General features: G+C 41.9%; 1 protein-coding gene across 1 annotated transcript in view; it reads left to right on the top strand.

Annotated features, from left to right (window-relative positions):
- The window catches only part of ERC2 (ELKS/RAB6-interacting/CAST family member 2), an 882,456-nt gene extending 862,275 nt beyond the window's left edge, over positions 1–20,181 (top strand). Inside the window, exon 17 of the mRNA XM_010851669.1 lies at positions 20,082–20,181. The gene's annotated coding sequence lies outside the window, so the exon portion shown is untranslated. The remainder of the gene's footprint in view (positions 1–20,081) is intronic.
- Positions 20,182–21,848: the final 1,667 nt, after the last annotated feature.

Here is a 21,848-nt window from a genome sequence, read left to right on the forward strand (position 1 = left end):
GTGCAGTGGGATAGAAATGGTGCTTTTCTTGATTTTACATTAGTAGAAATAGCTAATATTTATAAAATGATTCTCAGCTGTCAGACATAATCTAATTTATATTAGATTATTCTTCATATATATTAGTCCATTTGACTTCTATGATGTCCTGTGTGATAGGTAGATATTGGCTCTATTTTAAAGGCTAGGAACTGGTACTCAGAGATACTGTTGCTTGGCCAAGATTATATGGTTCTTACATACTAAACAGTACTCTATGCCTGAGAGAACCTCCAACCTGTGTTCTTAGGCACCAATAACAAGTTCAAAGTACCTGCAGAACTTCTGTGGTAACTAAAGGCATTTCTCTATAGGTTTTTCATCTTGGTTAGCAGGAGTAATTTGTCTGTGCCATGCATCTGTAATAGGTTACTTTCCCAAAGCCACTTTTTCTGAAGGACCTTGAGAAGGCATTTATTTCCTTCTGTAATGAAAGCAATCACTGGCTTGGGTTATATTTAGTAAGGAAGCAGGGCTGGTAGTAAAATCATTAATGGCATACATAATATTAACCAATTACTGTAAAGGTTGGGAAAAAAGAAAAAAATGATCCTTGCTTATCCATGGTCAAGGATGGTCTGTGGACTGGAGGATCCAATCCTCAACAAATATGTATTAGGATATTAGGAGACACGGGGAAGTCACTCCCTCATTTTTCTCCTACTAGTTTCTTGAAGAGTTGCAAGTCCTAACTTTGGTGACCACTAGAGCTGATTATCGGCACTGATCAGCAACAAGTCACTTTGCTGATTGCCTTTGATTCTGTGGCTTTTCTCAAAGTTTTATTTCCAATACCTTGCAGCTTAACAGTGAGGCCAAGGTTCACACGCTCAAGAGAGTCAAAAAGGAGTGCTGATGCAGAGTTTCCCAGCGTTCCTACTTCCTTAGCTTCTCATTCCAGGCTTACTAGGTCAGCAGGCCCTGCCCCTGTAATTTGCATTGTACAAGATGGACTTTGGGAAACAGGTAGACGAGAAACACTTTCAGGAACTAAAACAAAAGTACATTCAGTTTAGATTCTTTGGAACACACCTACCTGAGATAATAAGGCACTTCTTTCAAAGTTCTCTGAACCTACCACGAACCTCCAGTAGACATGCAGACATGCCTTTTAGTCCCCTTAAGTTAACAGAGGGGCTTAAAGGGATAATGTGCCCTGGATTTAGCTTCAGTTTAAGTCTTTGTGTTACTGACAGGGCTTAAAATGGGCAGGTAATCACTGGTACAGTGTGTCATCTTTTTTCCTCCCTCTTCTTATGAAACAAAGTGCAAAGTACTTACCTCTTTTTATCTTTCGCTATTTCTTTTAAATGAAGCAAAGTTATCACCGTTTTCCTCTGGTCTCATATTTTTGGAAAGACTTGGTTTCAGTGGTGAGATAGAAGTGAATTAGATATGTAATAAAGAGGTTACAATAGGTGAGTCTCCGTTCATATTGACACCTCTATATGTCTATGAGATGTTAAAAATTGCTGGCATTAAATGTTAATGAGGTCTCCTGAGGAGGGTACCTGGGAGCAGCCAGGACTGTGTCTCTCTCAGTGACCTGGGGACCAAATATAGAACCTCTATTTTCTTGCCCCTCGTTTTTTTTCTTCCTTCTCATTCCAGCACCAAACAAATGATTAATCTTTTTTGACCTTTTTGGGGTGAGCCAGGTGGCGGTGTGCTAAATCCTTTTTGTCAATATAAGGTAGGCACCCTTGCTTCCATTTTGCAAAGGAAGAAACTGAGCTTACATGGAGTCAGTGCCCTGGGTGCCAGGGCTGCTGAGTGGCAGAGCAGCCACGTGGGGTCCTAGATTCTGTGCAGTCTCGTGTCTAGATGTCACTGACCAGGGCCAGCCAGTTCTTCCCAAAGAACGCCTCTCCCATCCACCACTTCCCAAACTGTCTTCTCAGCAGAGTGTGGACTCATCACCACCCGCCCCCAGCAGCATCTTGGTGGTTTCTTTGACTCAGAGCTTCCTCAGCCCATCCAGCCTGCGTGCCTCAGCTGGGCTCACCTTCCCAAAACACGCTTTCTCTGTGCCCCTCCCCTGATGACAGATTGCCAGTTCCTCCTGTTTCCAACCACATTAGGTTCAATTACCTCCGCCTAATCCTCATATTCCTCCCAAATGGGTCCCCGGGGCAGTTTCTATAAATTTTCCACCGCTCCAAGATAATGAGATATTTTTTCCTCTTCTAAAAATATATAGCGTTCATTCTTCTTTCCATGTCTTCATATTATTTGCCTTTATATGAAATGCCCCCATTTTGTGTCTAAATCCTACCTAATGGATTTGGCCTAGTATGCTCCTTTAGAAAGCCTTCTTTAAAACTTTGAAAATGTCGTTATCTCCCTCTCTCCAGAACTCCTGAGACTCTTGAGTTTAACTCTGTTTTCCCCAGAATTCCCTTTTTCTCATCACCATGGCTTCCCCTACGGCAATCGCATCTCCAGCTTTACAAGTCCTTTATGACAAGGTAGTGGTCTATTTCTGTTGTTTTCTCTGTGCTTAACAGAGGACTAGAACATAATAATCAAAGCTAACATTTATTAAGCACTTAATAAATGCCAGGCACTGTTTACATGTATTAATTCTTGTAATCTTCACAATAACCCTCTAAGATGAAGACTGTTATTAGCTACATGTTCAGATGAAGAAACTGAAGGATTGAAAGGTTAGGTGACTTACTTGCTCAAGTGGTGAAAGTTGAAATGCAAACTATGCAGTGGAGCCAGTGTCTGCACACCACACTGTGCCACCTTGCACTGTCCTAGGGGTCAAATGTGTGTGAAAACACATTTGGTCATAGAGACCAGGGAGAGAATATGAATTCTTTGGGATTTCCACACAGCTGATGAAGCTCATGGTTGCCAGACTTTCCTCTAGAAGTGGGTTTGTAGCTCTTACCTGTCACCTAGCAGCTGGAGAATTGTGTATTCAATCAGAATAGTCTGTGTTAGAAAAGTTTTGAGTTTTATCAGCACTGTCCAAGTCCCACTTGGAACCAACTTGACCTTTGCATGAGAGATGTAACTCAAGCCCCTACTCCTCCCTTCTCCAGTAACATGAGCCTCTTCTAGTTGGTCTTAGGTACTTTAATCCGTTTTGGAACAAGGTAGGTTATAAACAAACAGAGTCAAGTATTTTAAAATTTTAATAGCAGCAAAAACTTCCATTAAGACTCTTGAACTACAATTTGATCATTTTGAGAAACTCGTGACTGCCTGGATCAACAGTGTCACTTTCAGAGCTTGGATCTCTGTAGCATATTTAAGCAGCTAATTTGAGGTAAATTGCTGGTAGCTTGCATTTTCCCAATCTGCACAGTTTCAGATGCTGCTGCTGTAGCTTATTTTCCACAGTAGTGTAGGTGTTTGTTGGATTTTTGATTTTGATTTCTGACCAACCAAAATATCGTAATTGTAAGGAAGAATCAAATGATAGAAGACCTTTAAATCCTAATACCCAGGGTGTGTCACTGTCAGTGCATACCTAACTTCATGTTGAGGTCACACCTGCTGCATCACGTTTCTGACTCATGCCCAGGACAGTGCCTCATATGGGGTCAGTGCTTGGTACATGCTTACCAGGTAGAATTTTGGAGGTTTTACCTGGCTTCTACAAATACTGTTGGTTTGCTAATCAGAAGCAAAGTGTTATCTACAAGAGAGGTATGACCAGAGTTCCAAACAGTTCTGTTTGTCATGTTAGTCTGGGGGATTTTACAATGCCAGCTGTTGACTGAATGAAGCATGAAGCAAAATAGATTTGGGATTGGAAAAAAAAAGTTCTTACTCAATTCCATCCAGTTGGTTTTCTGTAAAGGGTGCCATTATACCATGTCTCCTTTGAACAAGAAGGTAATGGTGTGTGTCACATGAACACAAAGCCCTTCAGGATCTTGTCCGGGCTTTTCTTTCCAGTCAGCTCTCACCCCTGCCCAACAACACGTGCATGATGCTCCAGGACACCAACCTACTTTGCATTCCCTAATCGATCATCCTCTCCCTGCTGGCAGTGTTCTTCTCCCCAAGACAGCCTAGCTGTCTCCTTGCATCTCCTAAAAGCCTCAGTGTGTGTGTGTGTGTGTGTGTTAGATGCTCAGTCGTGGCCGACTCTTTGCAACCCCACTGACTGTATAGCCCACCAGTCTCCTCTATCCATGGGTTCTTCAGTCAAGAATATTGGGGTGGGTTGCCATTCCCTTCTCCAAGTGATCTTTCCGACCCAGGGATAGAACCTGGGTCTCCTGCATTGCAGGTAGATTCTTTACCATCTGAGGCACCCAAGGATCCCTCCCTACTGAATTCTGTCCCCTTCAAAAGTAGAAATGCCATTTCTCAGTGGTTCCAGAATTTGCAGCGCAGGAGTCTCTTGTTGCGTATTAACACTTTGTATTGTAATTATTAATGTGCCTGTGTCTCCAGCCAGAATAGGAGTTCCTGGATCTCTATATCCCTACCCCTACTCCCCGGCCTCCAGCAGAGTGCCTGGAATATAGTGGGTGCTTAGCGCTCTTGTTGAAAGGGAGAACAGCAGGAGGGAGATGGTGGTAGATAAATGATACCTCACAAAGGAAAAAGAGAAGCTGTAACCTGTCTACTTGAAATCCCCCAATATATTCCATTCTCTCTTTGTTGTCACCCTGTTCTGCCTTTCATGAGGGAGCAGTTTGCCCCATGTGAAGAGTAAAACCCACTTGTCTTCAGGTATGTGTTATACTTGTGAAAAGTCTGGTATGTCCCAGCTGGATGTTAGGCCAGCCCACTGCTTGGGAGTTTTATCAGAGTGCCTTAGGTGTTATCTCCTGTCTCAGGTCTTCGGAGGAGAAAAAGTGATTAAAGAACCCAACTCTAGGGGAAATTATAGAGTCACACATGGTTTTTATGGGTCAAGAAGCAGTCTGATCTTCCAGAGACGGAGTGGAAATGGGTGTGGATAATCATAATGCAGGGAAAATGCTTCAGGAGCCTCCCGACCATTTTCGCATGCAGTCATCTTTCATATCCTCTATAAGATAAAATCACCCTCAGGGTCATAAACCACTGCCAGAGTATTGGACAAGCCCCATAGGTAGTTGTTCTGAGCCAGTAAAAGCATCTTAATTGACCTAAATGACAACAGTTATGTTATAAATATCTAGAATTTATGACTTGAGAAGGCATAATCACATCTTCCATCAGTTAAGTTTGCATAGGAGAAGCTTGGGGATTTAAGATAGGGCTGCAAGTTGGGGGAAATCTGATTAGCCTTAACTTTATGACAAACACAGAGCTAAGTGAATCAGAGTGCTTTCAAGTTCCTGATCCCTGGGAGTTAAAGGCAGTGGTGTTTCAGAGTCGGTAAAAGCCACCCCATCCCCTCTGTGCAGCTGTCATTTTATTGGCCTTGTAAAGTCTCGCGTTCACCGTGACAAATCCAAGACCATATACCTGTGAAGAGAAGATGTTTTAGATTACGGGATGCACAGGAAGCAGACGGTGGGGATAGAGGGTGAAAGCTGAAGCTGGTCTATGTGTTTATGCCACACTCTCTTTGGAATGTGCAGAGTCATTGTGGAAAGCAAGTAAATATTGCTCCAAAGGGCACAGCAGCCTCTGATTATTAGATGCCTCAGCCTTTCAGCGTTTTAGTAGGTAAAATTCAAGACAGAATTTTAAGATGAGTTTATGCATCTGAAAATACCACCTATCTTTCAAGACAGTTGAAAAGTTAAACTTGGGGTTTTAAAACATGATGTACATCCTGAAGGGTTTTTCTTTTTTTTTTTAATTGAGGGAAGGCATTAATATCAAGCAGTACTATTACATCTAAAGGAAAAACTCTAACCAAAGCCAACCTGTAAAAAGATGTGATGTACACCCATGGCTGATTCATGTCAATGTATGGCAAAAACCACTATACTATTGTAATTAACCTCCAATTAAAGTAAATAAATTAATTTTAAAAATAAATAAAAGAGACACATTATAGAGATAAATTTGATATCATTGATCGCCCAGGTGAGTGCCCCAGAGTTCAGTGATGAGTGCAGGGGAGTCATCTTCCTGGTAAAGGGCAAACAGCCAACTTAATCCCGTTTTGCAGAGCTTCAAAGGTGAACAGTCATTTTGCAGGGCAATGAAGAGCTCAGGTTATGTATTTGAATGCCAAATTCAGTGAAGTCAGTGAAATTTCGTTAATGCATTTGAGAACATTCCTTCCAAGCAACCTCCAACTAAAACCCATTGAGAGGGAGTTGTCTTTGAACTCTAGAGATGGAGTTTATCCTCAGTTAACCTGATATTTCTGTTCACTGTTTTATAATTTAGGGACAGGGTTCTGAATTCTGAGAGCAACATGATAGTGTTTTGGCAAATGTATCCATCATTGATGTAGGAGCCCTTTTAGCTTCCCATATTTCCATCCACTGGTAAGGAGATTTCCCAACCAAAAGATCTTTTACACAGAATTCTTATACACGTGTCCATGTTCTAACAGTTGCTGAGAGGCAGATGGGTACTAAGGCATGCAATCAACATGTTACTTCTCCGTGGGTATAAAAAAGAACTTTAATTTTGATTTTATTTTTATCACACTTTCCATTCTTCCATATCCCTAAGTCTTGCATATCCCCAGTCCAGGATCCCATACCTTACAATGTGAAAGAAATGGGAAATCTGGAACTGATTATGAAATTATGAAGCATGGAGATGAAATGTATGGGGATAAGTGTACAAATGAATAAGCCCCGATAAACACAAAGCCTGGTGCGAAGGACACATCACTGTGGGTTTGAACTCCTGCTTTTACATTTCAGCGTAATGCGTTCTAGCATTTGCTTTGTGTAGTGCTTGGGAAGATTTTGGTGTTAACAGAATTCTTTTCTAAAGAAATTCCTTTAGATTCCTTCAGAATTTGTCTGGTTTCCAGGTTCCAATAGGAAAAACACAGATGAGATTTTAATAGAAAAATAGTGTTTCAGATTTTTCATTTGGCAAGCACCCTACTGTAGGTCTGCTTTTGTTTTATTAAATGGAGCAGGTCAGCTTAATAGAGGAGCTCTCAGCGTTGGTACCTTGATTAAGTAAAGAGAGATGCATGGGCCACCTGGGAAATACACCCCCGTGGGATTCTGAGCTCCCTTGTGTTTTCACTGTTCATTCTCATCTCATTGGAAAACACACTGGCAAAACAACTGTATGTGCTGATAAATCAAGACCAGATCATTGAATATTCTTTACTTGTGTCTCCTTGAGAAATGAAAGCCAGATCCTTCCGTAAGATTCTTTCAGATAGGATTCTCTTCCTGTTGATCAGGAGAAGCGTGGTGGTGCTATCAGAATGTTTATTTTTCAGTTTTAGTGCTTTAACCAACTTTAAAGGCAATATATTTTCATTATTAAAAATTACAAATAATTCAAAAGTCTTTGTGAAATAATTCCACCATCCAGAAATACTAGCATTTTGGTGAACTAAGTGTCTTTCTACTTCTTTTTCTGTGTCTAGCCTCTGGGGCAGAAAAGAATGCAATCATATTATAAATGTTTTTATAACTTGCTTTTTGAACTTAATACTGTAGATTAGATACCTTTTCACAGTAACAGATATATATATGTGTGTGTGTGTGTGTGTGTGTGTGTACGTATGCATATATATAGCATCCTTTTTATAACTGCAGAGTATAGAATTTTTGCATTACTTAACCAGTTCTTAATGATGAGAATGTAGTTCTTTGAAAATTTATTCTAAACTAAATTCCTGAAAGGAAAGTCACATGTTTATATTGATAAATATTGTTAAGTGGCCTCCTAGAGGGGTTATGCCATAGTTTTTCCAGTAGTCACGTACAGATGTAACAGTTGGATCAAAAAGAGGGCTGAGCACCAAAGAATTGTTGCCTTCAAAGTGTGGTGCTGGAGAAGACTCTTGAGAGTCCCTTGAACAGCCAGGAGATCAAACCAGGCAATCCTAAAGGAAATCAACCCTGAATATTCATTGAAAGGTCTGATGCTAAAGCTCAAGTTCCAATACTTTGGCCACCTGATGCAAAGACCTGACTCACTGAAAAAGACCTTGGTGCTGGGAAAGATCGAAGGCAGGAGGAGAAGGGAGCAACAGAAGATGAGATGATTGGATGGCATCACTGACTCAATGGACATGAGTTTGAACAAACTCAAGGAGATAGTGAAGTACAGGGAAGCCTGACATGCCTTTGTCCATGGGGTTGCAAAGAGTCGGACATGAGTGAGTACCAGAACAACACCTTTCTTTTATGTCTTGAATGGCACCACCTCTCTTCAAATCTTTTGGTTTTGTTTTACTTTCCTTTTCCAATTTAACTCCAATTCATACTGAGTTCTCCAATTTTCTTTCTGGGTGGTAGGAGAACAACTAAAATGCTAAGCTCCAAAGTCAGTTAGGGAGGGAGAGATGAAAAATGTCCTTACAGAGCTGACCCCAGTGGCGATGAGCACACTCCATTCCCCTACCACCAAGGTCCATGGGATTTCTCTCCTGTCAGTACAGTCCCCAACTTTAAATTTTAGAGGTTTCTGGATGAGTGGCCTATTCCATTTTCCTTGTGAGAACAGTTTTCTTTATTGTAGGTTAAGATTTGTTGGCTTTAGTTGATAAAAGAGAAATGCCTGGTGCTGGAGACAGGCAAGTGGCCCCACTTTCCTTGCTAAAGGTTACAAACACGTGAAACAAAGTTCAGTTAACGGGTTCATTTTTGCTGGGCATACGTTTTGAATCTGTGGCTTCTTGGCCATTGAGGGGTCTGAAGTTCGGGGCCTTTTATCCTTTTATTGGTGAATTCACTGAAGTGTAGGCAGACAGAAAATGTTCAAGTGGCAGGCAGATAAACTTGTTAAATCCCTGGGAGTCTTTCCTTCCTTACTCAGGGAGTTTATCATCTTGGCGGAGTTAAAAGGCAATTAGGCCTGCAGGTCTTTGCTGGCTTGTTTATTGGCGTTTTACACATGGGTGTTGAAGAGACAGGGCCGTATTAAACATTCCGATCCTGCTGGCCGGAGGGGAATGAGACCTCAGCCCAGCTCTAAGTCTCCTTGAGACTGAGAGAGAGCCTTGCCAAAAAGCTGGAGGAAAATCGTTTAAATATAGTACCTGTGCCCCACGATGCTCATTGTTGGTGGAAAATTGCAGTCGGCTAGCTCCATGCTGTGTTACATTTCCTGGGAAATGGTTTTATGGACGGGCGTTTGATGAAAACGTTCATTCCTTTTGTAATTGTTAGCTGACCCCATGGTGTTAGTTAAGGTAGAGGCACACTGGAAATGTTTCTTGCTCCAAACTGCTAGGGCGAGCCCGTTCATGAGAAGGGAAGGCTGTCAGTTTGAAGTTGGGGGGACAGGTTCCCACCAAGACCCCTGGTCCTTTTGGTTCTCTGAGCCTCCCCAGGCTGGCTAATCCTGGGCAGAATTGTGAAGGAGGTAGGTCGTGGGTTTCTGCAACAATTTCTCCCTTCTCTCACACCCTCCCCTCCAACTGCCCAAAGTCTTTGACACTCCTGTGTTAGCAAAGTAATTTGGTTCCTCAACCCCACCCTCAGGAAATTGGTATTTTTTTTGAGTCAGAGTGGGCACTCATCTCAATGGAACTGATGCAAATGTCCAGGACTCAGTGTACCACAGTGCTTTAACACACAGATTCAGGAGGCAGGCACCCCTGAGTTTTACCTTTTTGCTCTATGACTAATTATGTGGCTCAACTCCCCTTTAATCTTAGTTTTTTTCATCTCTAAAAGAAGAACAAAGAGAATCTCTACCATGCTAATTCATGGAAAGAGTAAGTAACACATGAAAAGTGCTTAGTATAGTGCCTGTCACATAAGAGCACAATAAATAGTAGCTGTTATTATTATTAAAATATACTTTGTTTAACACAAATATGTGTAATATATATCAAGAGATGTATGTATTACACACACACACTGAATTAAATGATCAATATATTTTTGGACCAAACCTATAAAACCTTAGCTACTTTAATTTTACCAACTAGGGTGCTACTGAAATATAAACACCTATGTGGATGAAATGAAAATCCTTCTTCATGTCTAGAATACCTGGAATGTGAAGACATCAGTTTCCACAACTGGCTATTGTCCTCAGCAGTCAAGGGAACTTCTTTTCTAAGTGGCTGCTCCTTATCCACATCGTGGTTTCTTAAGAGTTAGGCACCTTGCCTTAATTTTCTCAGCTAAAGAAAACACAATAGATAACTGTAGCTTTTATTCCCCATCTGAACTTCCATGTTCTGAAACTAATCTGCCATAGTGTCTTGCCAGCATCTGTGCAAGGACTTCCTCTTGCTGAGTAATGTGGTTCTGATTAAGGACATCCTATAAGACCCGGGAGGATCGCCTGGTAAGGAAACTGGTCTGGGATGCCAGCGAATTTCCATCCTCTCGTCAGATATATGATATTGAAGACCAGAAGGTAGATGGAGTCTATCGTTAGGAAGACTCAGAAAGAGAATGAAAGCAAATGGCTGACAAATTGGCTGGCTTTTATGCAAAACTGACAAGCAAGCCTGGGCTCTTACAGAAAGGATATGCAGAGCCCTCAGGCCAAATGGCTCGGCAGGCAGGCAGTCAGCAGGCTTTTTGAAGTCTCTACTTGCAAGCCACTGCTTTTAACAGGACCCTCTGCTGAATTGCCTCTTCATAAACATGTGAACTCTTAAATTTTACCTAAAATACCTGAGATATAAAAACTTAATTTTCACCTAAAATATATGAGTTTCAACACCTGTAATAATGCATTCTTCCCTTAAGCACATGTGATGTTAGAGAGAAATGCCTGTGTTATGTACAAACCTAGTTTTTTGGGTTTTTTTCCTCTCCACACTTTGAAGTGGGTCATAAATGCTCAAGCTTGCTTTGTTCCACGATGATGCTAAACCTTTCCCTAGACCCAATAGGCACAAGCTCACCCCTGTGATCGCCAAGGGGTGACTCTTAGGGAACTCAGGAGGATCCCATTTGCTCTCCCCAGATTCAGGGAAGGTCTGCTTTCTTGGGGGAAGGATGAAGGTGGTGCGCAGTGAGCAATGGAGTTTGAAGAGCTTGGGGTTTCTTTACCAAATATCTAAGAATCTACTAATAGTTGTAATTCTAATGTGATTTTCTTGTTAATCTGTGTCAAACCATGAAACCTGATACGTTAGCCATGACTAAGCCGTGAAATTTGTCAACTTTGTCTGTGATTTACACAAGCTCTGTTTAAAAAAAAGAGAAGTCTTAGCACAAAGTGTGGAAGATCACTTCGCAGCGTGTTTTCCCCAGCATGCCACTAGTATCTCTTGACAACAAGAGCAGAGTGTGTGCATTTCTTGTGCTGTTTCAGGAACTGAGAATGGATAAACTAAAGCCCACAGCTAAATCATTTATTTTCCTTTGAGATGATATATACACATATGGTAGATCTGCTTAGTAGATGTTGATAGGTGTTAAATAATGTTCAAAAATAGTTTTATGGTTCTTATCATTGAACATGATAAGAAACTTCCTTAAAGTGATAGATTATTTGTTTTTGAAAGAAGATAAATGAGTAAAACTTGTATTTTGTTTTGATTCATAAATTGTACAGTTAATCTCTTCAGTGTAGAGAGGTTCTGGATATAAGTACTGGAACCTGAGACCCCTTTTTGTCATTGGCTAACTGAGTGAATTTTATATAAGTCACTTAATGTTTTTTCCTTTCCAAAAAATGAAACTCATAATATTGAGAACTCTTTTGGAGGAGGCTTGGGCTTCCCTTGTGGCTCAGCTGGTGAATCTGCCTGCAATGCGGGAGACCTGGGTTCGATCCCTGGGTTGGGAAGATCGCCTGGAGAAGGGAAAGGCTACCCACTCCAGTATTCTTGCCTGGAGAATTTACAGCCCATGGGGTCATGAAGAGTTGGACACTAATGAGTGCTTTTCACTTTCACTTGGAGGAGGCTTGATGACATAAAAGAGATCCTATCTCTGAGGCACAGAGCTGAGCACACACATCCTTTATCCACTTGGGCTACTGTTATAATTAGTATAAAATTGTCTAATAATGTAACCTGGGCTTCCCAGGTGGCACAGTGATAAAGAATCTGCCTGCCAATGCAGGAGACGCAAGAGACACAGGTTCGATCCCTAGGTCGGGAAGATACCCTGGAGGAGGAAATGGCAACCCTCTCCAGTATTCTTGCCTGCAGAATTCCATGGACAGAGGATCCTCATGGGCTTCTGTCCATGGGGTCACAAAGAGTAGGACGTGACTGAACGACACAATAATGTGACTGAGCACACAATAATGTAACAAATCACTGGGTATCCTTGTTACCCAAAGGAAATTTGATTAAGTTCATGTACTTGGAAAAGTATTTACCAAAGGAAGACTGGGCAGTGTTTCACAGGAGAGCAACGCAGAGGAGGAAAGACATGTTGCAGAACGGTAGAGGGTGGGGGCTGGGATGTCTTTCTCTCCTCGCCCTGCATCACCGTTCCCCTCAGAATGCCCAGATCTCCCCCACTCTCCCCTGAACTCTATAGAATCAGGATCAGATAACCAGATGACTTTGAACCTTGACTTTGGTCCAGTGGTTTTAAACTTTTTATTTTTCTTTTAAATACTAAATCTTGTGCAGTGTTCTAGGATCTAAAATGATTGTTGTCCGTTACCTGGGACATAAGCTGAGATGTAAGCTGTGAAAACAGTGTTAGATCCATCTGTACGTTTTATAGACAATGACCCTCGAGTCCATGGGGTTCAGATGACTTGCTCCAGTTCTCACCACTGCTGGCTGAGAACAGCCTGGCCTCGTCTTCTTGCCTTTCCCAGTTCCTATGCTGTTACCCTGACTTCTCTTCCCACATCAACAGGAGGAAAAAGAAAGCATAAGACTTCAGGATGGCTTTTGTCACCTTACTCAGGCTCTTCCAGCCTCCTTGGGCCCTCAAAAGATCCATAATCATTGTTATAGAAACAATGAACCTCCCTTCCATTCAGAAATTCTATGTAAAATATTGTGAATATGTATCCATTCATTTTTCTGTGAAGAAGGTCCAGAACTTTTATCAGAGTCTCTCAAAGGGGTTTATGACCTCAAAAAGGTTAAGAATGATTTTCTTATAATTTGTGCCTATAAAAATAAAAATTCTAATTCTGATTGTGAGTGGCAAGATTAACAATTACATCAGATTTTTTACCCTTTCAGTGCAAACGTAGCATGCATCTTATCGAGTGTCAGGCTTGCTTATAAAAGAGCAGTTGAGTCCTAAGTTTCTTAGGTTGCTACTGTAGCTTTAGTTTTCAGCCTGAATCCTAGATGGAACTAGATTCTAATCATCTTTGAACCTGGATGGTTCAAAGTTAATGCATGTTTTGTTTCATTTTCCTTCATTGCTCTAGAAAAGTACGTGTATTTCTAGACATGGGCTTGGATTTATTTGCTCAATTCTGCTTTGATCTTGGATTAGGGTTGTCATATTTTACAAATAAAAATACAGTATACCTAGTTATCTCTGAATTTAAGATAAACAATAAATGATATTTTAAGCAGAGATCTGGAGAAGGGGAAGAAAAATGGATCAGCTGTGCATTATGCAAAAAGCCTTCTTTCAACTGTAGAACTTTTGTGGCAAAAATTAAAGCACATTTGTTATAAACAAGCAGAGAATCTTTTTGAGGTGGTGGAAATGTTCTATAACTGGTTTGTGTTGATGTCTGCACCATAAATAAATGGACTCAAAATCATTGAATTTTACACTGAAGATAAATGAATTTGATGGCATGTATTTATCGGTTGAAAAAGAATTATGGGATAGCTTTATAAAAACTGTTGCTTAATTTTTTTATTCTGAATTTCTTACCCATTTGAGAAGACAAATCCACTCTTCAGAATGAAGCATGAAAATGCTTACACCAAATTTTGTGTAAAATTTCTACATCTACCAAAGCGTATCTCCTGATGCCAGTTCCTGCCTTAACCCGGATTCCACACACTGTGGAAGTAAGGCTTCTTCTCCCTGGCAAAAGCAAAGAGTTGCCACTCTTAGAAGTTTTGTTCAGTTGTTGATTGTGAGGGTGACTTGTGACACCTGACACCCTAGTAAGGCTGCCTGTCCCCTACTTCATGCTGAGAAAAACCTGGGAGGAGGGCAGTATTTGGCTTCGGGTGTATGTAGAGCCTTGGGTTTTGTTCTTTTAGGAAACAGTGGCACATACCTGCTCAAGCAGACTCATGTTCTCACCTCGAATAACATCTTTGGTGCAAACAAAACGTTCACGTGCCAGGGTGTGGACTCAGTCAGGAGGCACCTCTGTTAAAACACAGAGAATCCGTTGTGTAATCATGCCAATTGGAACCAGGCAGTGGGCTACTCTTCTCTTTTATCTCTGTTGATATAGAGATACATGGGTAGGCCAGGATGAATGATTGCTGTGGAGAGGGGTGGGGTAGGGATGCTTGTCCACAGGAAGAGTATGCCCTGAGACATTCATTCTTTTTTTTTTTTAAATTGGGCTAGAGGTGCTTCACAATGTTGTGTTAGTTTCTGCTGTACAATGAAGTGAATCAGCTGTGTGTATATGTATCAAAAGTTAAAGACCTGCTCCTCTAGATTTAACTACTAAATTCTACAAAAGACAGTTCTTTATAAGGTTCATTAAAGTACCTGTGGACCTCTGCTAGACCCTCCAGACAAGTACTTCTAGTTTTCCATTACTGTCTGTTATGTTACCTCTACCAAAACAAACAACAATAAACCTAACAGAACAGTGAGAGGAGGGCCACGGCCCCTCAGAGATGCCTATATTCTTAGTCTGTCTCCATTCGAGATTCGAGCACACCCTAGCAGTCAGATCTCACTGGTTGCAGAAGAGAAGTGAGAACAGTGGAGAGTGAGGGGCAAGAAGAAGGAGCAGCTGGATCACGGTGATGGCTGGAGAGGAAGATTTCCTGGGAACTGGGGAAGCAGAGGATCCCAGCTCTGGGCATCTGACATCTCCTAATGCACCTCTCCGTGGGCTGAGGCATTACAACCTCTAGTGAAAGAAAGTACTAGACTCCAAACATTTTCACCCAAGGAAGCCCCAGCAAAGGCTAGATTTTAACACATCAGCCTGGTTCTTCTGGCAGACTTGATCAAAAGTCAGTTCTTTGTAAAGGGGCTTCCCAGGTGGCTCAGTGGTAAAGAATCTGCCTGCCAATGCAGGATACACAAATTCAATCCTTGGATTGGGAAGATCCCCTGGAGGAAGAAATGGCAACCCACTCCAGTATTCTTGCCTGGAGAATCCCATGGACAGAGGAGCCTGGAGGTCTACGATCCATGGGATCGCAAAGAGTCAGACACAACTTAGTGGCTGAGCACAGACACACGCATGCAGTACTTTGAGGTGTCCAGAATTTTGTGCCTTAAAGCCTCATTGAAATCTCTACTACTGTGGAATTCCTGGGCTGGTCTCAGCCAGCTGCCAGTGTGAAGGTATATAGTCTGCCCTCAATATCCGCATCTGCAGATGAACCAACCGCAAATCAAATATATTTGGAAAAAAAAGTCCAGAAATTTCAAAAAGTAAACCTTGAATCTACCATGCTCCAGCAACTATTTAGAGAGCATTTACATGGTATTAGGTATAGAGATGATTTAGAGTATACTGGAGGATGTGCATAGGTTATGCAAATTCTATGCCATTTTTGTTAAGGGATTTGGGCTTCCATGGATTCTAATAACTGCTGCTGCTGCTAAGTTGCTTCAGTCGTGTCCGACTCTGTGTGACCCCATAGGTGGCAGCCCACCAGGCTCCCCCATCCCTGGGATTCTCCAGGCAAGAGTACTGGAGTGGGTTGCCATTGCCTTCTCTGCTAATAACTGCTAGGGGTCCTGAAATCAGTTCCCCAGAATACTGAGGAACTGTGACTAATTAACTCATTGAGAAGGCAAACCAAACCTTTTCTTCAAGGCTTCACAATGCATATGCTAGTACAGTGGGTTCTGTCTTCTCATTCAAGCAATCCTGAAGGAAGGACATCTGCCAGCCCACTGTTAGTTACTGCTGGCATGTGGAAGAAAGTAAATGCCTTTCCTTTAAAAAAGATTCTTTAAATCCATCAGTCTTGCCTATTTTAAGTTTCTTTGCCTACATATGTCAAAATAAGTGAGAGTATAATTTTTGGCCTTTTCTCTGTAGGGTGAGTTTTCAATTTTTGCTGGAGGGCTCATTTCTGTTCCACCTCTATTCCAGCTTTTTGGCTGAACCTGGATTCAGGAAACCCAGCCACAATCTTAAATTTCATTTTCTTTCCTTTGGAAACGAGAAGTCAGAGACGCACTTTGGAACTCACTGTATAGTTACTTGTTCTTCACTATTACTTCACTTTCTCCTCCACATCTGTTTCCTCTCTCTGGTCTTCAGGTAAAATTATTTCTATTAGATATATTTCTTTCCCACTTTGGTCCTTAATGGGTCAGCTAGCTTTATGTGGCTTCCTGACCCTAATAGAAGGCAATATTGAGATCCTAGGTCTTTTTGTTTAACCAGGTTCTCAGGAGCCTGGTGGTTCCTTCACTCCTCACACTTTAAGAACGCATCATAATACTCAATGATGCTGCAAGAGAAATCCAATAAATACTTCAGCTCATCTATTAAAGCAGTGATTCTCAATCAGAACCGATGTTAGTCCCAAGCCCTAGAGGCACCTCTGGGTTTCCAGTGTGGAGGGGGATGCAGCTGACATGGAGAAGGTGGAGGCCGGGGCTCTGCCACACCTCCTGGAGGGCACAGGAGTTCCAACCGCAAAGAGTCATTTGGCTCCAGTCTTGAAGAGCGCCAAAGCTGAAAATCCTGTGTTAGAAGAATTCTTGCTCTTTTTTCTTTTTCCCTCAAGGCCTAGGGTAAAAGAATAAAAAAGAAAGAAAATGGTCCATTCTGGTGAGTGTGTGCGTCTTCAGTTCTTACATCCCACATGGATCCAGGAATTGGAGAGCACAAGGGTACCACTGAGCAGGGCAAAGTGCAAGGTCAAGGCAGGTCTTCTAAGCTCCAACAGCTGTCTCAACTCCAAGGGGAGACAACTTTGACCAAAGCAGAGGACCGAAAACTTATAAGGATGTTTAGTTTGTGATAAAATCGTTTTGTAGATTAAAGTGCTTCCTTCTGCCCATAAAATGGTATGCTTTTTAAATAACTCAAAAATAGCAAGCATTTAACTATATTGTGAGCAGGAGGCAGAGCTGCTGTTCGGACCCACGGTCAGTTACTTCCAGCCTTATAATCAAGCCTGTCCAAGCTGTAGGTGATAGCACTCTTCGTATGTTCTCCAGTGTGCTCTTGAATTACCCCATGTTCTAAATACACTTACTGTCAACACAAAGGGATTCAGGGAGTTTCCTGGAACCAGTTTCTCTCTCTGCATCTCTTGGCTCCCTTATTATCTCTCACTCCTTTGGTGGTAGCAAGATGGCTGCCTAAGTGCCAGATTGTACTTCCTCTCACATGAAAGCCCAGTTAGGAAGAGTGAGTCTCTTTCCCAAGGTTCTCTGCATGTCTCATTGGCTTTGGTTGGGTCATGTGCTCAATCTTGAACCAGTGCTGTGGTTAGGGGAATACTAGGAGCTGATTGGCCGAAGCCTAGGATACTGAACACCCCTGAGCTGGAATGGAGCCTTGTGTCATGCTCATGAGCTAAAAGTGGGGGAAATGTGTTACCACAAAGGGAAATAGGGCTAAGATGACCAAACTAGGAGGAATGGATGCCCAGGAGGTTAAACATGTTTGTGTGCACGTGCACACACACATATACCCACACACATGCGTGTGTGCCACTTCCCATTAAAAGGCGTTGGAGTCTATGGTGGAAGACTTGGGTTCTTGCTCTGACTTGGCCATTAACTAGCTTCATAATTTCAAGATAACATCATAAATCTTCCAGCCTCCTTTTTCTCCTCTGAAACATGGAAGTAATAATACTATTAGGGTGGTTATGAAAAATTAAGCAAGTATCTTGGAATATTGGAAGGGTTGTGCAAACAAGTGGTGGTGGCATTGTTAGATGCATTTAGTTAGTGAATCTAGTTCAGCCTCTAGAATCTAGAAGAATCTAGAGCAGCTACAATCCACCCAGCTGTCCTTGCAGGCCTTTGGAAGCCAGTGTCTAAATTTACCCCAATCCGCATTGTTGCAGGTCAGTTTGGAATCTTCTGAGGTCAATGGTTGAGGTAATTAACTTGCTGTGAATCTTGAAAAATTCTCTCTGTTAAATGACATAATTGGTTTTAATTATATAATTATGGTACTTAAAGTGTAGGGGTGAAAGGTTACTATTATATTTAGAAGTGAGATCCCCAAATGAAGCAGGGGCGTGTAAGCCAGTGTTTCTTCAGATTTCTCTTTTTATTTTTTCACAGGGAAGTCAGAGTAGGCTGGCCTTGGCCCTGGCCATTTTGGATGATTATCTTGAATGAGGTAGCGCTTGGGCTGCTCATGCATCATAGGAACCTTTGTAAAGGGACGGGAAAGGGCTTCCGTAAAGACCTCATTGTGATCTGAAGTTAATGAGCAGTGGGAGCTCAACTGTCAGCAATTGAATCTGATTGGGCAGGGTAATTATATGATTGCCTCTGGTGTTTGCACATGCACAGGGATATTTTTATTGGACAAAACCTAATTGCTTACTTACTTAATGCAGGGAAAACCTAAACAAATTTGTGTTGTCATAGGTTAAAAAGACTTCCTTTCTTTGTCTCTAAAATAGCTGCCTGCCCTGCTTTTCAGAAGTGAGGGGTTTTGTTTCATTCTGTCTTCAATCAAGGATATTGTCTGTAGGCCTTGAATTACATGATAGTATGAACATGTAAAGGAAAGCTGCTCTGGGCTGTGCATTTTGGTAAAATGACCACGTGCTTATAGCCATGTCTTAAACCATCCTATACAATGGTCTCTTTCATAATGCAAAGGCAGCTAGAACTTTATACAATACTCAAGCTACTCAGACTTTCACAGTTTCGTTTTTTTTTAATTTGTTTGTTTTGTTTTCCTGTGTGGAGGCCTTTGCAAGATTGGCTTCCTAAACTATCTGGTTTTCCTTCGCTGCATAAGGCAAGTGGGAGATATTGTATCTGTGGTTGCCTTTTAGACATCAGAAACACCGAGGGTAAGAACAGCAAAGTAAAGAGCTCCCTCTGTGATTTTCTGGGGACTTGAAGGAACAGGAAGGGCAGGGTGAGAAAGCCAAAGGGAAGAAGTCTTGGGGCTCCCACTTTGAGGATGACAAGATGCGGTCCGGTGTCTTCTGGTTTTGACTGTCCTGAGTGAGCTTGGTGTCTCACTTGACCTGTAATGCTGATGTACAGCAAACAGATTGCTACAATTGGGTTTATTCTTTAGCAGTTCAATGCCACATTATTGCTTCACTTTTTCCCAGTCTTCTTGTAAAGCACACTATTGTCTGTGTTCTTTCCTTTCCTGAGATTCTACTGGAAGAGTTTGAAACACAGCTGGACGGTGGGGATTGGAAGAGCCCCTCGTGATGAGAACTGCAGACCCCAGATGTGGTGCCCTTGTTGGGTGTAAGGTTATGGGCTGGAGGATGGCTGTGAACAGAGGGCATTAAGCCCCTCAGACCATCTGAGCTTTCTTATCTCAGAAACTGACACGTGCGCACATATCCTAGTCTTGTCTGGGTAACACCATGGGTCCTCTAGGGTCAGCGTGAAATGTCACTTCTTCTGGGAAGCCTTCCCTGATCGCCCGCCTCCAATCTGATTGGCTGCCTTTGCTCTGTGCTCCATGATACCCTCTAGGTTCTTTTACCCATTGTTCTTTCAGTACTTGTTTCACTGTACAAAATAGTCCATACACCCCATGAGGGCAGGTCTTGTGTTTATATTTGTCAGGACTATCTCCCCAGAGCCCAGCACAGTTCTTGATGGGTGTGTCTGGAATGACTGAATGAGGAAAGGAATGGTTGTTGGGTGTCCGAGGGAATTGTGGTGTGTGCTGCCTAGGCTTCCGTACCCTTGCTGTTAATACCACTTTCTTGTTGCTTATAATTTTCATTGCCCCAGATGATCCAGCTCTGTCGGAGGCACGGAGGCACAGTCAAATCTCATGCTGTACATTGATCACCTGTCCAACCTTTGCCTAGAGTGGGAGCCCCCAGTTCCTTCAAGAGATCCAACTTTACCTGTCTGTAAAGAAGAAGAGGAGGAGGGAGACAGCAGGGAGGATCCGGTGGCAGTTTAACACCAGAGCAGGTCCAATGTTTACTTTTACCCTTTTGGAGGTGGGTAACTGCAAATCCCATGGGAGCTGGGTTTCAGGGCTCTGCATATTGATTGGTGGGGTGGTACTCACATGTACTTCATGTTTTGCTGGAGTGTAGGGGTTGTTATTTTTCTGTTTAAATTATAGCCACTCTGTTCTGTGAATTCCTAGAAGCATAGAACAAGAATCCTAGTTCATCATCCACATGATGTAAATTTTAATTGTCCATTGGCCTCCAGTTGTTTGGCTTTTGCTATGTGGATAGATTAAGGTTCATTCATTTGTTCGTATTTCATGACTATCATTTGTTTTCATCATTTGCCTATGATTTTCAACAGGCTTTCTTGATTTGAAGCTCAAGCTTTTGATGTTTTGAATTCGTCCCTTCTTGGTTGGTCTCTTAGGCCGTGAGATCCTGGATAAGTACTGAATAGACGAAATTTCATTTAGGACCATCCCTCTGTGTTTAAGTCTAGCCTTGTACAATGCTGGGGTATCTCTAACCAGCTTTTTCCCGAAGCAGAACATGAATCTGTGACCTTGTAGGCCTTGGGCAAAAGAGATTCCTCTTGAACCCCCCAAGCCCCCAGCCATCCTTGAGTTTGGACTGCCTGTTGTTGGTTGGGCTGTGATAACAATTTCTGGGTGAATGGACAGGTACACGTGGAAACTACAGCCTCATGTGTGGAGGGGCAGGGTAAGCTCTCAGAGACCCTGGGTGCTTCTTACATAGCAGTCTGTGCCAGCTCTCCTTTGTCTGAAGTACATTCTCTCTCTGTTGCTTCTTTTTTTAAAACTGTTTTGGAATGCAGTTGATTTACAATGTTGTGTTAGTTTCAGGTATACAGCAGAGTGAATCATTTATACCATATACCTCATTACACAGTACTGAGTAGAGTTCCCTGTGCTATACAGTAGGTCCTTATTAGTTATCTGTCTTATATATAGTAGTGTGTATTTGTCGATCCCAATCTCCCAATTTATCCCTCCCCCCACCTTACCACCCTGGTGACCATAAATTTGTTTCCTGCATCTGTAATTCTATTTTTGTTTTATAAATAAGTTCATTTGTACCCTATTTTTAGTTTCCACACATAACTGATATCATATGATATTTATATTTGACTTAACTTCACTCAGTATGACAGTCTCTGGGTCTATCCATGTTGCTGCAAATGACACTACTTTGTTCTTTTCTATGTCTGAGTGATATTCCATTGTGTATATATACCACATCTTCTTTATTCATTCCTCTGTGGATGGACATTTAGGTTGCTTCCATGTCTTGGTAAGTAGTGCTTCAGTGAACACTGAGTGTAGGTATCTTCGATTTATGGTTTTCTCTTGATGTATGGATTGCTTGATGATATCGTAGTTCTATATTTAGTTTTTTAAGGACTCTGTGTACTGTTCTCTATCATAGTTGGACCAATTTACATTCCCACTAACAGTGCAGGAGGGTTCCCTTTTCTCCATACCCTCTCCAGCATTTATTGTTTGTAGATTGTTTGATGATGGTCATTCTGACTGGTGTGAGGTGATACCTAATTGTAGTTTTGATTTGCATT

This window comes from Bison bison, unplaced genomic scaffold, assembly GCF_000754665.1.
Source record: "Bison bison bison isolate TAMUID 2011002044 unplaced genomic scaffold, Bison_UMD1.0 scf7180017864304, whole genome shotgun sequence".
NCBI classification, from domain to species: domain Eukaryota; kingdom Metazoa; phylum Chordata; class Mammalia; order Artiodactyla; family Bovidae; genus Bison; species Bison bison.